General features: G+C 40.9%; 1 long non-coding RNA gene across 1 annotated transcript in view; it reads left to right on the top strand.

Moving 5' to 3' along the window:
- The window catches only part of LOC144930904 (uncharacterized), a 123,257-nt gene that overhangs the window by 55,540 nt on the left and 49,218 nt on the right, over positions 1–18,499 (top strand). Inside the window, exon 2 of the long non-coding RNA XR_013636376.1 lies at positions 3,594–3,692. This is a non-coding gene — a long non-coding RNA (uncharacterized LOC144930904). The remainder of the gene's footprint in view (positions 1–3,593; positions 3,693–18,499) is intronic.

Below are 18,499 nucleotides of genomic sequence, written 5' to 3'. Positions count from 1 at the left end.
GGGCCATTGTTAGTGTTTTCATAAAATATGTGTTACACAAGTTGGGTCTCTTCTGTTGGCATATCATAGATTGCTAGTGATAAAATGAATGGCATTGCTTGTAAGGAAAGACTACTTCTTCTAGCAATGAGAAATTGAGGTGGTATGGCAGGAAGGAAAGATATAGAGCACAAACTGAATATTTGTATTACGCTGAATCCAGTTGCATCCAAGAATCCAGACTGTCTTAATCATGAATGCTGGAAAGGGTACAGAACATCTCTTTGATAACGAGCAAGCGAACATCTGATATTGTAGGAATTGATGGAAACTTGAGCTCAAGCTGATCCTTTTATGGCAGGTCACTGTGTATTGCCTTGGTTTATAATTGCAAACATTTGTTCAGTGTCTTGATAAATCATGTTTCAGGATTGATGATGGGTTACTTTTACTTGGCCGTCTGGCTCAAGCTTTCAGTCTCTTTCATGGTCTTAAATATAAAAGGATAGTACAAGGGAGCAACTTAGAGGGGAGGAAGGAGCAGCATCCGCCCTGAGTTGTGGGGCTCTTTGGTTACCCCTTCCCTCCTTGAGAATGGTGTCTGCTAAGGCAGAGAGCTTTACCTGCTTCCTACAGAAACCATGAAAGGCTGCTCTTTCCCAGGAGAGGGCAGTCAGAGAGAGTTCCCTCAGGCAGTGCTGAAATTTACAAGAGAGCTAGTGCTTCTTGTGTCGTCATGGGATGACTCTAACTCTGGCCAAACTTTCAAGACTCACAATAAAACTGCAAGTTGACAACACTGTAATTCCCTCCACCTGGTCTGAATGTGATACCTAAACTTATACAGGCTTAAAACCGAAGGTTAAACTATTAACGCTGTTCCTTGTTCTAAAAGCAATGGAAAACAAATGAACATAACAAACGTAAATCACTGTCTTAGTTTTGTGAACTGCTCTGATGTTGGATTAGCTTTGCAATACTAGGCCAAGTTATTTTACTGTGTCAGAGGGCAAGCATTCATGATGTGAATGATTGCACATCTAATCAAACAGCAGCCTTACTACACAGATGAGCTACAGTGCTAAAAATGAACAATAATGGTGGCTGCTATAGTTTCACAACAAATAAATGACTTCATGTCATATATATAATTTTTTTTTTTGGTGAAATTTTGTAAAACAGACTCAAAACAGAATATTGTACAAGTGTGTTCATTGTAGCTATTGGGAGGAAAATCAATCAGCAGTGAGCAGAAGAAGAAACACTATATATACCCCTGCAGACCATATCAGAAATTGGAATACTAGGCTGGTTTTGCTGCTTCAGTCAGGCATTCCAAGTTAGTTTGTTTATTTTTGGGAATCTTGCTTTGAAGACTGGCTGCTGTGTACATCAATTCTTTGTGTGGTTTTACTACCCTGTATCCTCGCTATGCTGTGCTTTGTAAAGACTTCCTGTTAATCAGCATGGTTCTTTATGGTTTCCTCTCTCCTCCCGCTTCCTACTCTGCAGTTTAAGCTCATATTTGTCCCCGCACCAAGGCCCTCATTTAACAGCATGAGATGTCCCCTCTGTGCTTCCTTCAGTAACTGTAATTCCTTCTACACAGCAAGCAATCCTAAGTTGTCTTAAAGTTGCGATGACTCCTAGATATATCACACAACACATTTCAGGTTCCAGAAGTAAAACGTGCTAGAGCTGGACTTTAACAGTTTGAGACCATGAAGTTTAATGTTATAGGGCTAACAGAAATGTGATGGAATAGTAGTTATGACTGGAATACAGGTATTGAGGGTATGGGCTGGATAGGAAAGCCAGAAGTAAAGATAAAGGTGATGGAATAGCATTCATAGAATCAAAGACTTTAAGGTCAGAAGGGACCATTATGATCATCTAGTCTGACCTCCTGCACAACGCAGGCCACAGAATCTCACTCACCCACTCCTGTAACAAACCTCTAACCTATGTCTGAGCTATTGAAGTCCTCAAATTGTGGTTTAAATACTTCGAGGTGCAGAGGCTCCTCCATTGTATATTACTGATGAGGTAGAATGTAAGGAAATTAGAAGTGATGGAATGGATAAAACAGAATCTGTTTGGGTCAAAATCACTTTGGGGAAGAAAGATAACAGAGGTTCCACTGGAATAGTGCTTGAAGTCTGATACAGACTCCCAGGATCTAAGTTGGATATGGATAGACATCTCGTTAATATTTTTAATGAAATAAATACTTCTGGGAATTTTGTGATTATGGGAGACTTCAATTTCCCAGATATAGTTTGGAGGACAAGTGGTAGGGCCCAAATATTCTTGGATGTGATATCTGTCAGATTTCTTCACCAAATAGTCACCGAACAAGAGGTGATGCTATTTCAGCTAAGTGTTGATAAGTAACGAGGACTTCATAGAACAACTGGTTGTAGAGGGCAACCTTGGATTGAATGATTATGAGCTAATTCAGTTTAAACTAAATGGAAGGATAAACAAAAATAGGTCAGCAACTAGGATCCTTGATTTCAAGAGTGATCAGGTAAGGTGAGCTATAATCAAGTGGGCCATTTCCAGCAGTTGACAAGAACGTGTGAGGAACATTGGGTGGGGGGGGGGAATAAACATGGGGAAATAGTTTTACTTTGTGTAATGACACATCCACTCCCAGTCTTTATTCAAGCCTAAGTGAATTGTATCCAGTTTGCAAATTAATTCCAATTCAGCAGTCTCTCCTTAGAGTCTGTTTTTGAAGTTTTTTTGTTGAAGAATCGCCACTTTTAGGTCTGTAATCGAGTGACCAAAGAGATTAAAGTGTTCTCCGACTGGTTTCTGAATGTTATAATTCTTGACATCTGATTTGTGTCCATTTATTCTTTTACGTAGAGACTGTCCAGTTTGGCCAATGTACATGGCAGGGGGCATTGCTGGCACATAATGGCATATATCACATTGGTGGATGTGCAGGTGAACGAGCCTCTGATAGTGTGGCTGATGTTATTAGGCCCTGTGATGGTGTCTCCTGAATAGATATATTTGGGCACAGCTGGCAATGGGCTTTGTTGCAAGGATAGGTTCCTGGGTTAGTGGTTCTGTTGTGTGTTGTGTGGTTGCTGGTGAGTATTTGCTTCAGGTTGGGGGGCTTAATTTGCAAACTGGATACAGTTAACTTAGGCTTGAATAAAGACGGGGAGTGGATGGGTCATTACAGAAAGTAAAACTATTTCCCCATGTTTATTCTGCCCCCCTCCCCTCCTCAAATATTCTTGTCAGCTGCTGGAAATGGCCCACCTTGATTATCATTACAAAAGGTTCCCCGCCCCCCCACTTTCCTGCTGGTAATAGCTCACCTTACCTGATCTCTCTTGTTACAGTGTGTATGGTAACACCCATTGTTTCATGTTCTCTGTGTATGTAAATCTCCCCACTGTATTTTCCACTGAATGCATCTGATGAAATGAGTGAGCTCACGAAAGCTTATGCTCAAATAAATTTGTTAGTCTCTAAGGTGCCACAAGTACTCCTTTTCTTTTTGCGGATACAGACTAACACAGTTGCTACTCTGAAACCAGTTACTAAACTGTGTGTCTTTAAATGGAATCCTTACTGTGTTTTTATTTCACCAGTGCTCTGCTGTGGGATAACATCCAGATCTTGTTTGCCCCTGGACTGCATTGCTGGTCTGTTCCACTCCATTAAATGCCCAGATCAGTTTGAAGGAATCCGTAAGTACAATGGTATATCTCTTGAAGTGTATGCATAATTATCTTCAAAGGCGAATGTGTAGGTCTTAAAGGCTAAAGAAGGAGCTAGTTAGATGTGGTGATGTGCTTCTAGTGAGTGGGTATGAGAGCAAATGATATAACACAAGCCATAGGTGACAGAATGAGTTACTTACACTGCTTAGTGCTTACACAACAGTGGTGTACTTGAGCTTTAAGAATGCTGATAGCATAAATTATATTAACTCTTCAAATTGCATTTTATTATATCTTCATGGCTTAAAGAAATAAGTTAACAGAAAACTCTACCACTTAACATTTAAAATCTGGATATTTCTCATACTGTAATCTCCTTTTGCTAAATGATCTTGACTTGAAAAAGAACTTGACTTCCTAACCCATTAAAATTTGTAGTAGAAGGGGAATATAGCATGATAATAGATAAGTTAATTTTAGAATTACTAGTATGATACAACTGAGTCTGATAATCCAGAGTTCGTTACTGGGTATCTCCATCACTGACTGGAAGTGTTCCTTAATAAATGTATATGTTATGGTATTGGTGCTTTTAATACAGAAAATGTCCAGGCTTCGGAGCTACATACGTGTAGTCAGGTGGCTTTGCTGTCAACAAATACAAAACAAAATGTGATCTGTAAATGCCAGATGGTTTGAAATTCTTAAGTGCTTTAAATTTCTGACAGCTAATTGACTCTGCAGTGTTCCAAATTGCTTGAATGATTGTGTCTTTTCTAGGTTAGCATAGTATGTTTGTCCCTAACTTGATTCCTGGAAACTCCGTGTGTAAACCAACTGCAGCATTCATTAGTACATCAGAACATTACAACATTCTGAAGTTATGATTTTAAGTAGAATCTATTCTGCGTCTGAAAACGATTGCTACGCAGATTGTGTAAACATGCCTAGTTGCGGACTGTGGGTGGCTAACTCCAAAGTCTATGGGTTTTATAAACTGAGTCAGTCATGGCTTTATAGTCACCACAAGCCATGATTGGGGCAGATAAACTGTTGGTTTTGGTTACACTAGATATGACACTTGGATAATAGTGTCCTGGACTATCTTAGCTCTGCTCATTCCACTACTAACTGTTCATCAGTTCCATTGACAGCTATTGCTTCCCCATGCTGTCAGTTACTCCCCACTATTTCCTCTTTGTGGGTATCTTTAAATTGTTTCCCTTACCCATCTCCAGTCCACTTTCTTTCATGGAGATGGTTGAATTGGTGGACCTCAGTTTTAAAGCATGGCGGATTAAATAGTCCTGTTGCTCTAATAGCCTATCTACTCTGCAGTATACTGATTGAAAAACAGGCTGAATTTTTCTCTTTTGTCCATTGTGTTGAGAAATTGGTATGGTACCAGTAGCTTGTAAAAAGATCCCATATCATTGTTCTTTTAACTGAATCCCTTTCCGACTAGTCTGTCTCCCAGTTGGGTGTTTTTTGTTTTGTTTTGTTTTTTGCCTTGATAGCAATTTTTGTAACAGGCTGAGCTGCACCTTTGTTACCCGAAGTAACTTATAATACAGGCATTTGCTGAACAATTGCTCAGGGATGCACTTGGGCTTCATTCTGCAATCTGTGTTGTGTTGCTGTAGAATAGTTGGAAAGAGTAGGCATGCTACATGGGAATGAATACTCCTTGGAGAAGTGGCAGCAGGTACAGAAAAAAGGAGTGGTATGAAACCGATGTTTCAAACAAATACTTAAATTAAAAAAAAAAAAAAGACTGTAGGACTGTCTCCAAAGAGCAGTCAATCAAATGGCAGTTGTGGTGTATGTGATACTTAGGATTTACCTGCTTGGGATATTCACAGGGAAATTAGTGCAGAATAGCTAGGTTGTGAATTTAAAGTGGAATAGCTATTTTTGCACAAGCTCTCTGTATGGACACTCTTACTCTGCAGATTAAGACAATATTATGTCAAAGACATGATGTCCAAACTGTGGCTCAAGTGATTGGGAGCTGAGATGTCGGGTTGTATTATTGGCACTTCCAAAGTGTCATGTCGCCTTGGGAAAGTTATCAATGTTTCTGTGCCAGTTTGCCTTACTTGAAACTGGGATTACTTTCCTACTTCATTGGATTTGGATTTTTTTTTAAGCTTTAATGTGAGCTGCACAGATACAGACATTTCTGGCATTAAATGCATTAAGTGATTTTTTTTTTTTTTTTTTGGCCTGGTTTGTTTGAGACTATCTATGGAGATAAGAATTATCAGGTAGCCATAAAATCAGCATGGTTTCAGTTACTAACTCTTCTGCAGCACCTATTGCTGTGGCTTTCCTGCAGGGTGGATTTGATTTAAACCATGATTTAAATCACTAGTCAGGAAGACTCGATTTAATCATGGTTTTCTACATAAAATCATGGTTTTCTTGTTGGTTTTCAATCATGGTTTTCTTGTTGGTTGTTACAACCTTAATACATGTTCTTCACCACTCAGAGATAGATGTAGGTTTCATTTTTAGAAGGTACACACTATACATTTTTAAACAGTGATTTATTTTGACAACTTTTCAGATTAGTTTTACAGCTATATCAGAAAATGAATGATTGGTTATTTCATTTACCAAAGGTAATTGAAGCAGATATTTATGAAGTCATTGGGAGGTGAACTATCTCCAATTCAACAGGTTAATCATTAATATTTGGAGGATTTTGTTGCCATGCTGTATTAGGAGGAGAACATCACCAGACAGACATTTAAATTGTTTTATTTAACTAAAACAACAATGTTAAGTATTCTGGATTTTTTTTCTTCAACAGCAAACATAATATTTTAACAAAACAAGCATATGCCCCTCGCTTCTCACATTTATCTCCAGACTTCTTCTCCTTGTCCAGATAGATTCTGCCCCCAATGATCTTCTATTCATTGAACTTTTTGAAACTTTGCGCTTTTAGAAAGAGGTAAGGGATTGACTCTGTGTACACAGATTTGCAGAGGGACAAATAGGTTTGTGGTCTGTTATTTTTCACCTCTACATATTGTTTATGTATTTAAAAACATTTTTGCTGTTAACAAGCATGTTACCTCTGGAGACACAAATCCACAGTTTGAGAACTGCAAAACTAAGCATCTCTGATAGTGCTCAGTCTAGAAGATACCGAGTCTCATTGGGTAGATAGAAAGATTAACCTAAATAAACTATACAGAAGCCTGTGGAACCCCGTAAGATTGGGTCCCTAATCCATGAACTATTGGAACTCATTTACAAAACTTTTTTTAGAAAACATTACATGGATATAGTGTCTCATACTATAGAATTAGAATTTATAATCCCTATTCCATGATGAGATATCTTTGAGCTATAATGTATCTTAATTAAAATGATCTTTGGATAAGTTGTTTTTTCCTCAAAAAGCATTTTATCCTGCCCCCCCAAAAATCCTATTTAAATTAAAAAATCAGATTTAAAAAAAAAAATTTAAAAAATCATTGATTTTTATCCACCCTGCTTTCCTGCATCACTTCAGAATTTGGTGCTTGAAGACTGGTGATTTGAAACATGAACACCCAAAAACTCACCTGGGTAAAAAATTTCCTTAAGACTACTTTTCTTGAGCCAGGGTTAAGTATTCCTTGCCATACTGGTATTTTATGTTCTCAGCATGACCGTTTATATTGACTTTACCTGCCAGTGCCAAGGAAAAAAATTAACAAATTTCAGGTTGTCTTTTTTCAATTTTTTTTCTTCAGTTTTGTGGTATAAGGAAGGACAGTTCCAGCATCTTTCTGCTGACGTCACATGGAAATCAAGTATTTGTTTGAAACGCTGATTAAATTGTATAGTAAAAGAGATTACATGAATACCCTAAGTCTTGGCTGTGGATTTCACTTGTGGATAGAATCCATAGTTGCCATGCTATCCGCTATCTCCAGTGAGTACAGGAAGACACCTCTTGTAACTGATCTAGGAGTCTTTCATTTGGGATCTGTAGACCTGCAATTGTATGCCTGGAATCTCCATAGCAACATGAGTACAGATTTAATGAATCATTGATTTGATTCAGACTACTCATGAATTCAGTTGGGAACTGGACATTATATTGTATACAGTTATCCTTACTTGCTGTGTGAATAGGAAGCAACTTATACATCCTGAACCTTAAAATAAGTTTCTTGTGTATCATAGTTTAAACCATAAACTAAAGACTGAGACTTAAGGGAACTCTGGAAATTTCCCAGTCTGAAAAGACAACCTTCACTTCAGGAAAGTGAAAAATCAGACCAGTTTTGAATTTGCCAGCATAGAAGTTGACTTTTTTTCTCTTCCGAGTGCATACATAGATTAAACTAAAACCAGGTGTCTAAAAGAGTTCCTTAAATAGAATCTACTTGGCTTCAAGAATTGTTTAACCTTTCCCTTGAGTTAAGTTTGCTATTAATATAATGAATAAAAATTTAAGAGAGAGGAGGGTAGTATCAAACAAACAAACAAAAAACCAAACCAAACCCCACACATATCTATACTGAATTGGTGAAGGAAACTTACCTTGAATACTCCACCCAAATTGGCTACAGACTAACGTTTAATGTCCAACAGTGCCCTTGTGTTACTTGGCTTTTTGGCTTCCAGGGGCACACTCTGGACTAACTTTGAGATTGTACATAAAATTTTCATTGTCCTGTTGAAGCTTTTGCTATATCACTAATTCCCCAAGGGTGACTAACTGACCTTGATTTCTGTTTAAATGGAGTTCTAGGAAGCTTGCCAGTAGAATGGAGTCTTGCTTCTTGAAAGATGCACGGCAGTCTGGGGTTGTGTGTTTGTGAACTGCTAGCAAGTACTATTCTTTGCTGTAAGTTTAGTATGGCAATTGACTGCATGTTTAAAGCTGACTAAAAATACTTAACCCTGGAGTTAGTAATAATACCTTGTGTCGAATATCCTAGAAATTAAAATAACCCCGGTTTAAAAAAAGGCTCACTAGGTGTTTATAACCCCAAAAGGGTGAAACATTTAAGACGCTTTGTCAGGCCTTCTGATATAGTTGAGTCCCTGGCCACCCCGAGCATGCTCAGTAATCCGGTGGGGCTCATGGTGACATCAGGATAGTGCATGCTGGGACAGCCCTTGGAGGAGATGGGACTAAAAAAGTGCTTTTACTGAACTATACTGTAAAAACTTGTTTATCAAAAGAAAAACTTCAGTAGTATTACAGTAATATGCAGTGCTACTAATTTATATGCAAACAAGTTTCTATTCCCCCAAACTGCTTAACTTTCTACAGTTCCAAGAAAGAGGACCTAAAACTTCTCTCATAGCTGTCCAATTCTAAATAGAGTGCTTATTGTTACCTATCACTACTTCCTTTCTTCTCCTTTTTATTTTTTAAACTGGCTTTTTCTAGACAGTTGATGGTCAATTTCCTTTCACTTGACTATGTAGGGAACATAGACCAGAATTGAGTTTGGGCCTGGGTAATTTTATTTGGTCAAATGCTCAATGAAGTGTAGTATTAATCAGGAATGCTAAAGCAGCTTGGGTTTTAGGTGAAAGGACACTGAAATAGGCGCACAGCCTGCGCTGCTTCCCACAGCTCCCATTGGCCGGGAACGGTGAACCGCGGCCACTGGGAGCTGTGGGATGGGGGCTGTGCCTACAGATGGTCAATGTAAACAAAATGTCTCGCAGCCTGCCAGTGGATTAACCTAATGGACCGTGTGCCAAAGGTTGCCAAGTCCTGGTCTAGGTATACTTGGTCTTGCCTCAGTGCTGGGGGGGATGGACTAGCTGACCTCTTCAGGTCCATTCCAGCCATACATTTCTCTGGCTCTGTGATTCTCTTTTGTTACACTGCCGCATACATACTTCTTGAGCTGCTCAAAGACTACTCAGAGTTGGAAGTGCTACTGAACATGTTTGGAAATCACTTATAAGTTAGGTAACAGTGGAAGTCAAAGCCCAGTCAGTAGCTGGACTCCCTGTTGCTCATCTGAAATACTCTTCATATCTTAGTCAAGACAGTAGACCACAAGCGATGAAGAAAAATGTGCATCAAATGAGAGCAGTGCTCTGCCAAAATATCATCCCTCCAGCTATGTTAATGAAAAGCTTTCAAATAGATGTTGATACGTTAGCTGGTGTTCATTCTCATGGAAAAACTTGGTGACAAGCAATAGGGCAGGTAAGGGTTGTGCAAGCCTTTCGACGTTGGTCAGCCAGGCAGTTACATCCTGACCTGCATCAAATCCTTACTACTTACCTGGCTCTCTGGTGCCAGATTATTAATATTAGATATAAATGGAATTAGATAGGTAACTACTAAACTCTGGACGAGAGAGAGACAGACAGACAGACCAGCCTCTCAGAATAAAACCACCAGTTATTGTTATGTACATAACATTCCTCTCTGTTGCACCCATTCCCAAACCCTGAGCAGAAGCAGCTCTTGATGACAGTTGTTACTTTATAGGTAATCATCTTCTACCCTTCAGCTCATTTGTCCTTCCATTGCATTGCCAGGCCAGGCCTGCTGCTCATGTTTTAGGGAGACAAAGCTTCTTTTTCTTTGACCTTTATTTTTACCAGAAGGTCAAGGGAGTCCTTCACTTGAGCAGAAAAGCCAATAACATTTCTGTTGTAGCTATAAACACCATAGAGCTCTTTCAGGGCTAAGTACTGAAGGCCTTGTTCAGCTCTTACTTGAACAAAACTTCCATTGATGTGGATGGAGTCTGCTTGCACAAGGGGAGTGAAGACACACACATCACGAGTTGGCCTAATGCATTCTTCCAACAGATTGATGCTCAATTAAGAGATACTTTGTCATTTGAATGACAAGGAGAGAGGTTGAAGTAGACACAGTCTTACTTTCTGAGCTACTTAAGCCAGTTTGGTAGTACTCTATGAACTTGGCTGTTACGTTTTAACCTTCTGTATTTTTCCGATCTCAGTACACTCAACTCATCCATCTCTTGTATTCTGTCAAATTTAACTTCTTTGACAATCTGACTTGACTTCCTGACACTCTACCCATAGATATAAGGATCTCTGAGGAACAATTTCTTAGAAGCTTAGTTTGCTTCCTGCTGTTACTGCTCTGTGCTCCTTGTTGTTAACCCAAAATACTTGTTTGCTTCTCTTTTCCTTTCTATAGTCTCTCAAGCTTCTTTTCTAAGGCTCAAAGTATGTTTGCTGATTGAGATGTAGGGCCTGATAATGTTCCTTGTAGATGGTATTGGTTGAACATGTTCATGTTCTTACTGTGCATGTGTATCCGTTCCAGTATCCACTGGGTACACCTGCAACTAGAATTTGCTAATACTGTTAACTTGGTATTAGTCTGTGTACTTAAATTAGGGAATGCTTCTCCCCCTACACACTGAAATAAACTTAGTTCAGCCCAGAGTTTGATTTTTCAAAGCTCTGGGCCAGAACTCCACTCAGTGTAGTGGGTTGGCTTCATGCAAGGCAGCTATTTCAGTAGCCATGGACAGTGCTTTCTTAAGTAGTGTAGTGGCTTGTTTAAACTGTTGGGTTACTGTCCACAAGCAGCCAGGATGGTGCTACCATGCTCTTGAATGGCTTGAGTGCTGGAGACTGTACGCCTTAAAGAGATATTGTGAAAAAGGTGCTCCTGGCTTTTCCCCCTTCAGGCTGCTATTTACTAGCTCCACTGTGTGGCCCTCAGGCTAAGTGTTCCTTTGTGGCCATCTGAAGGGCTGAATATTTAGTAAGGCTTTTAATTAATGGAAAGGCTATCACTTATGACATTCCCTGCCCACAAGACAGGTACGACAGACATTTTCTAGAGTTACCAGTAATTATTTTGGTGCCCCACTGAAGGTGAATTAGAGGGGCTAATTTTCAGAGTGAGTGCTCAGCATTTTTATACATCAGGCCATGTGAGGTTTTTCAGGTTAGGCGTCCAGAATCGTTACTCAGTTCCGATATTGTTGTTCGTATGCTCTGTATTGACTTTCTGTCCTTTAATGGTCAAGGGCCTTAAATGAAAACTGAGATGAGTCTATTTGTTGAGATTCTGGCATAATTTCATCTACTTCAGTGGTCCCCAAATGTGGGGCACGTCCCCCAATGGGGAAGCAGAGCAACATTTCGGGGCATGCGGTGGCCTGGACAAGCCCCCATAGGGGGCGGGGAGGGAGCACCACCCAGCTCCAGTCTGCCCCCAGGTTTGCTCCCGTCCTGCTCCCAGCTGCAGTCCCGGCCTCGGCCCCTGACCAAGCTCCCAGTCCTGGCCTTGGCCTTAGGCTCCCGGCCCCAGCTGTGGCTCTGCTCTTGGATCCGGCTCCTGACTGCCGTCTAGCCCCACTCCTGGCTGTCACTCTGAGAGTGATGGGGGGGGGGGGGGCGTGGACAGGTTCCATTACAGGAAAAAGTTGGGGGACCACTGATCTGCCTAGTCCAGTTCCAAAAAGGCTGTATCCCCACGACAAGAGAATGGGATCTAGATCTTTTAGTAGGTGTAACCTTCTGATCTTAATGAACATTTATGTAACATATGTATTGACCTTTTGCCATTAAAGGAGACCATATAAGATATTGGAGTGCTCTCACACCAGTGTCTAAGTTATATAGTGGCCATGGATTAATTTAGGCCATGTGACCTTTACCTAAGAACTTGCATGTTTAATATAACTGCTTTCATTAACACATGTATTGCTTTTTGGACATAAATAGTAGTGCAACCTGAGAAGAGGGCTGTGGTACAGCAGCTAAATTGATCCCTGTAGCACAGCAGACAAGCCAGCATTGAGAACCTAATTTTGCAAAGCGAGTGGAAAGTCATTGAGACAGGATATTAATCTTTCTACAAATATACCAAGAAAGCAGGAAGTTTGTTTTTTGGCAGTGGGTTCGTTTTATTAGCATGATTGGCTGAGTCACTATTAGATTTACTGGTGTCAAATTTTAAGTGAATAGTTTTTAGTAGACAACAGGATTAGCATCAGGCTGAATGTGAATTAAGTCAACACAGGCGAAGTGATGTTGCTCAATTTGGGGACGAGATTAAACTGCTTATTCAAGAATGTGCCAAAGTGAATTTAGTTACCTGATAGATGGTTGAAATATTTTTAAAGTGATGCCTCCAAATACAATGGATTTTCCCATAGTAGAAATGCCTGGAAAGTTCTCTTGGAGTTGCACTAGTGGGATGTGTTAATTGAATGTTAATTTGGAATTAACATGGTCAATGTGAACTACTGGATAATTGCTGCTTTAAGTGTTAGATGCTAATTAAGCAATTGAGTTCCTTCTAGCTGCTGTGTGCACAAGAATGTAGCACAATAAACTAATCAATCTTTTAAGAAAGCTCCCGTTGGCTCCCGTTGTTCTGATGGCATTTCATAGGGTTTTATAGGAGAATGCCATAAAGAGGCTTTTCAGTCCTAGAGTCGACTGAAATCTAAACTTTCTCTTCTATGCAAGTGGTGAGCTGGTGTCACATTCCAGCATAAAGGTGAAATCCATTCTACTTTCCAATGTCCAGAATTGTGTTTTTTTTGGTTTTGTTTTTAAGAAGGTGCGTTTGTATTGAGTAACTTGTTGCTGTAGACATGCATGCTATATGGTGCACTGAGATGCAGTGCAGTATAAGTACTGTTCGGTGCAGAATTGCAAACCTGTGGATTTTGCATGTGAAACCAGAAGTAGTATAAAGAACAGGAGTACTTGTGAAACCTCAGAGACTCACAAATTTATTAGAGCATAAGCTTTTGTGGGCTACACACACATGCATGAGCGCGCACACACACACACAGAGAAGGTGGAAGTTTCCATACAAACTGTAAGAGGCTAATTAATTAAGATGAGCTATTATCAGCAGGAGAAAAAAACTTCTGTAGTGATGATCAAGATGGCCCATTTAGACAGTTGACAAGAAGGTGTGAGGATACTTAACTTAGGGAAATAGATTCAATATGTGTAATGACCCAGCCACTTCCAGTCTCTATTCAAACCCAAGTTAACGGTATCTAGTTTGCATATTAATTCAAGCTCAGCAGTTTCTCGCTAGAGTCTGTTTTTGAAGCTTTTCTGTTGCAAAATTGCCACCTTTAAGTCTGTTACTGAGTGGCCAGAGAGGTTGAAGTGTTCTCCTACCGGTTTTTGAACGTTATGATTCCTGATGTCAGATTTGTGTCCATGTATTCTTTTGCGTAGAGACTGTCTGGTTTGGCCAATGTACATGGCAGAGGGGCATTGCTGGCACATGATGGCATATATCACATTAGTAGATGTGCAGGTGAACGAGCCCCTGATGGCGTGGCTAATGTGATTTGGTCCTATGATGGTGTCACTTGAATAAATATGTGGACATATTATTAGCTTATTAGCCACGCCATCAGGGGCTCGTTCACAGTTTGTATGGCAACTTCCACCTTCTCTGTATGTGTGTGTGTGTGTGTATATATATATATATATATATATATCTTCTTACTATATGTTCCATTCTATGCATCCGATGAAGTGGGCTGTAGCCCACGAAAGCTTAGTCTCTAAGGTGCCACAAGCACTCCTGTTCTTTTTGCGGATACAGACTAGCACGGCTGGTACTCAGAAGTAGTATGTCACTACTATGAATGTGCATGCAAACAACCTTTTAGATGGTTGGGCTAGCCATTTGTACAGTTTATTGCATTTGTGTGCTCAACTGCATATATGCATTTGTGTGTCGATCCCAAGCCTCGTTGTCCACAAAGCTGGCCTGAATATCAGCCCTTATTTTACAGAACTGTAGCCAAGTTGATGCTGATTATGTTAGTTAGTGGTTCAGTGTGAGGCTGTCTATAGAGGATTACGTTATCTCTTTGAAGAACTGCACAGATGGAGAATACATAACCAGCTTCCTGAATCTCTGCTTATGTAAGCTGTCTTACACCCCTCCAGTTAGGAAAGAATATATAAAACCATTTTCAGTTGGAGTTAAGCAAGGCATGTGGTTATCTGATGGCTGTCAAATTACTCTCAGTGACACAGAGTAATTATAGCTGATCGTTATTTTAATGAGTCTTTATGCAATTTGATGAGCAAATCCTCTCCTTCCTTGAAGTTAGTTTATAAGGGAGCTCTTGGCATCTACCAGGGAAATGATCCATGATAGAGGAAAAAGAGATCCTTCCTGATGTCTTGTAACAACACTGTCTCGCTTCTCCAGGTTTCCATTAGCAAGTTACTGTTGGTGGCGGTCTGAGCCAGGCTCTGGAAACACGACACCTTTTGCTTCATTATCTCCTTCTACTGTCGATGGTGAGGGTGAAAGTTATGACGGTTACAGTGTGATCTTGTGAACTGTCAGTTTCTTGTGCATCTAGTGGCTGAAGCTTTTCCAGGAACCGCAATGGGTAGAACCATTTTCCAGGAGTAGGGTGCTAATGTTTGTTCTCAGTCTGGTCCAAATATAAGAATTTTTCAGCAGTCTCCTCCTACTTATACATCTGCTGTGCAACTAACTTTATTTAGCCGCACACCAAAAGTTTTTCCTCCCATTGCCTGGAAGCCACTGTACGTCTCTCTGGTATTAATGCTACACACTAATAAAGCACAGGAGTGTGTGGGAGGATCGGGGGCGGAGTTGGGGAACCAGCTACAATATGGCCAGACTGAGCACTATTTGTGTTTTTATGCCAGTTAGTTTACCAAAAAAAATCCCTCAAACAAGTCCCAGTCTCCTGTTGCGGAACCGAGCCTTGTCTAAATACTAAGTGGCATCATGCTAACTAAACCTAGAAGGAAGCCTGGTCTCTAATTCAGCCAGGTTAGCACATATTCAATAACAAGTGCTTTGTCTTTGCTGGAGTTTTGCATTTTAGATGAGTTAGTTAAACTACGCTAGCAACTGGATCACACTTGTTAAATCCTAGTCTAGACAAAGCTGTAGTTAGACTAGTACAGCTTTGTGTATGGATATTCTTCAACTGGTTTGAGTGCCCATGCTTGAGGGGGGCTGTTAAATCAATGCACAGACTGTACAGATAAAGTTGAAGTAAAGATTGGGTGATAAAGTTGCACTGGTAATACCAGTATATTTTGATCTGACTCTTGAATTGTCCCTGATATACTTCCATTGGCTCAAACTCTGCTTACCTGTTAAAGTCTGCCTTCCCTTGCTGGACTCCGTGGTCTCCGCTTATCACTTTTCTTGGTAGGGTTTTGGTTCCTTCTTGTATAAGTTAGAAGGAGAGAAACCAAAGATGAAGGTGTTCTTCTAACCACAGTGAAGTTCCCAGTCTAGCACCTGGTACCTGGACTAATTGTTCATTTGGGCTTGATCTACTTGGTGTCACAGCAACATGCTTCACAGCCACCATGGTAAACTAGAAAGTGGACGTAGTGACTGGTGTGATCTAACTTCCAATTTGTGTCTCCGTGAAGGAGAGCTGGCTGTATTTTAAAGAATCCTTATTGAGGTTACAGGGACAAACCATCCCAATGTGTAGAAAGAATAGTAAATATGGCAGGCGACCAGCTTAGCTTAACAGTGAAATCCTTGCTGCTCTTAAATACAAAAAAGAAGCTTACAAGAAGTGGAAGATTGGACAAATGACCAGGGATGAGTATAAAAATATTGCTCGGGCTTGCAGGAGTGAAATCAGGAAGGCCAAATCACACCTGGAGTTGCAGCTAACGAGATGTTAAGAGTAAAAAGAAGAGTTTCTTCAGGTATGTTAGCAACAAGAAGAAAGTCAAGGAAAGTGTGGGCCCCTTACTGAATGAGGGAGGCAACCTAGTGACAGAGGATGTGGAAAAAGCTAATGTACTCGATGCTTTTTTTTGCGTCTGTCTTCACGAACAAGGTCAGCTCCCAGACTACTGCACTGGGCAGAACAGCATGAGGAGGAGGTGACCAGCCCTCTGTGGAGAAAGAAGTAGTTCGGGACTATTTAGAAAAGCTGGACGAGCACAAGTCCATGGGGCCGGATGCGTTGCATCCAAGAGTGCTAAAGGAGTTGGCGGATGTGATTGCAGAGCCATTGGCCATTATCTTTGAAAACTCATGGCGATCGGGGGAGGTCCCAGATGACTGGAAAAAGGCTAATGTAGTGCCCATCTTTAAAAAAGGGAAGAAGGAGGATCCTGGGAACTACAGGCCAGTCAGCCTCACCTCAGTCCCTGGAAAAATCATGGAGCAGGTCCTCAAGGAATCAATTCTGAAGCACTTAGAGGAGAGGAAAGTGATCAGGAACAGTCAGCATGGATTCACCAAGGGCAAGTCATGCTTGACTAATCTAATTGCCTTCTATGATAACTGGCTCTGTGGATGAGGGGAAAGCAGTGGACGTGTTGTTCCTTGACTTTAGCAAAGATTTTGACACGTTCTCCCACAGTATTCTTGTCAGCAAGTTAAAGAAGTATGGGCTGGATGAATGGACTATAAGGTGGATAGAAAGTTGGCTAGATTGTCGGGCTCAACGGGTAGTGATCAATGGCTCCATGTCTAGTTGGCAGCCGGTATCAAGTGGAGTGCCCCAGGGGTCGGTCCTGGGGCCGGTTTTGTTCAATATCTTCATAAATGATCTGGAGGATGGTGTGGATTGCACCCTCAGCAAGTTTGCAGATGACACTAAACTGGGAGGAGTGGTAGATACGCTGGAGGGTAGGGATAGGATACAGAGGGACCTAGACAAATTGGAGGATTGGGCCAAAAGAAATCTGATGAGGTTCAACAAGGACAAGTGCAGAGTCCCGCACTTAGGACGGAAGAATCCCATGCACCGCTACAGACTAGGGACTGAATGGCTCGGCAGCAGTTCTGCAGAAAAGGACCTAGGGGTTACAGTGGACGAGAAGTTGGATATGAGTCAACAGTGTGCCCTTGTTGCCAAGAAGGCCAATGGCATTTTGGGATGTATAAGTAGGGGCACTGTTAGCAGATGGAGGGACGTGATCGTTCCCCTCTATTCGACATTAGTGAGGCCTCATCTGGAGTACTGTGTCCAGTTGTGGGCTCCACACTACAAGAAGGATGTGGAAAAATTGGAAAGAGTCCAGTGGAGGGCAACAAAAATGATTAGGGGACTGGAACACATGACTTATGAGGAGAGGCTGAGGGAACTGGGAATGTTTAGTCTTCAGAAGAGAAGAATGAGGGGGGATTTGATAGCTGCTTTCAACTACCTGAAAGAGGGTTCCAAAGAGGCTGGATCTAGACTGTTCTCAGTGGTAGCAGATGACAGAACAAGGAGTAATGGTCTCAATTTGCAGTGGGGGAGGTTTAGGTTGGATATTAGGAAAAACTTTTTCATTATGAGGGTGGTGAAACACTGGAATGCGTTACCAAGGGTGGTGGTGGAATCTCCTTCCCTAGAAGTTCTTAAGGTCAGGCTTGACAAAGCCCTGGCTGGGATGATTTAACTGGGAATTGGTCCTGCTTTGAGCAGGGGGTTGGACTAGATGACCTCCTCAGGTCCCTGATATTCTATGATTCTATGAATGCAAAACAATTCTTGGGCTTGCTTCAAGGATGGCTTCTCTGTGAAAATGTGTGGTTAGGTGGAAGTGATTTTAACTTGCCTGCGGCCAAACCTGGATCAGATCTTAGCTATTCTGACTCAGACCCTTCTGCTCTTCCCACTAGACAGGTTTCCTGTCTAGCCATTACTCTGCTCCATCCAAGCCTTCTTTTAGGTTAAAGCTAGAAGAGACCATAGTAATGATCTAATCTGACTTCCTGCTTGATGCAAGCCATAGAATTTATCTTGCAATTTGTGCATTACATAGTTTGAATCTTATGATATGTAAAACAGTGGTACCTGACTTTGATTAAATACAAAAACTTTCTAGAGTATAGAGGATTTATTTAAATCCTTGTTTTTGAA

Source organism: Lepidochelys kempii, chromosome 10 (assembly GCF_965140285.1).
Source record: "Lepidochelys kempii isolate rLepKem1 chromosome 10, rLepKem1.hap1, whole genome shotgun sequence".
In the NCBI taxonomy this organism is placed as follows: Eukaryota; Metazoa; Chordata; order Testudines; family Cheloniidae; genus Lepidochelys; species Lepidochelys kempii.
The sequence above is the reverse complement of the archived record's forward strand: the minus strand, read 5'-3'. Positions and strand labels throughout refer to the sequence as shown.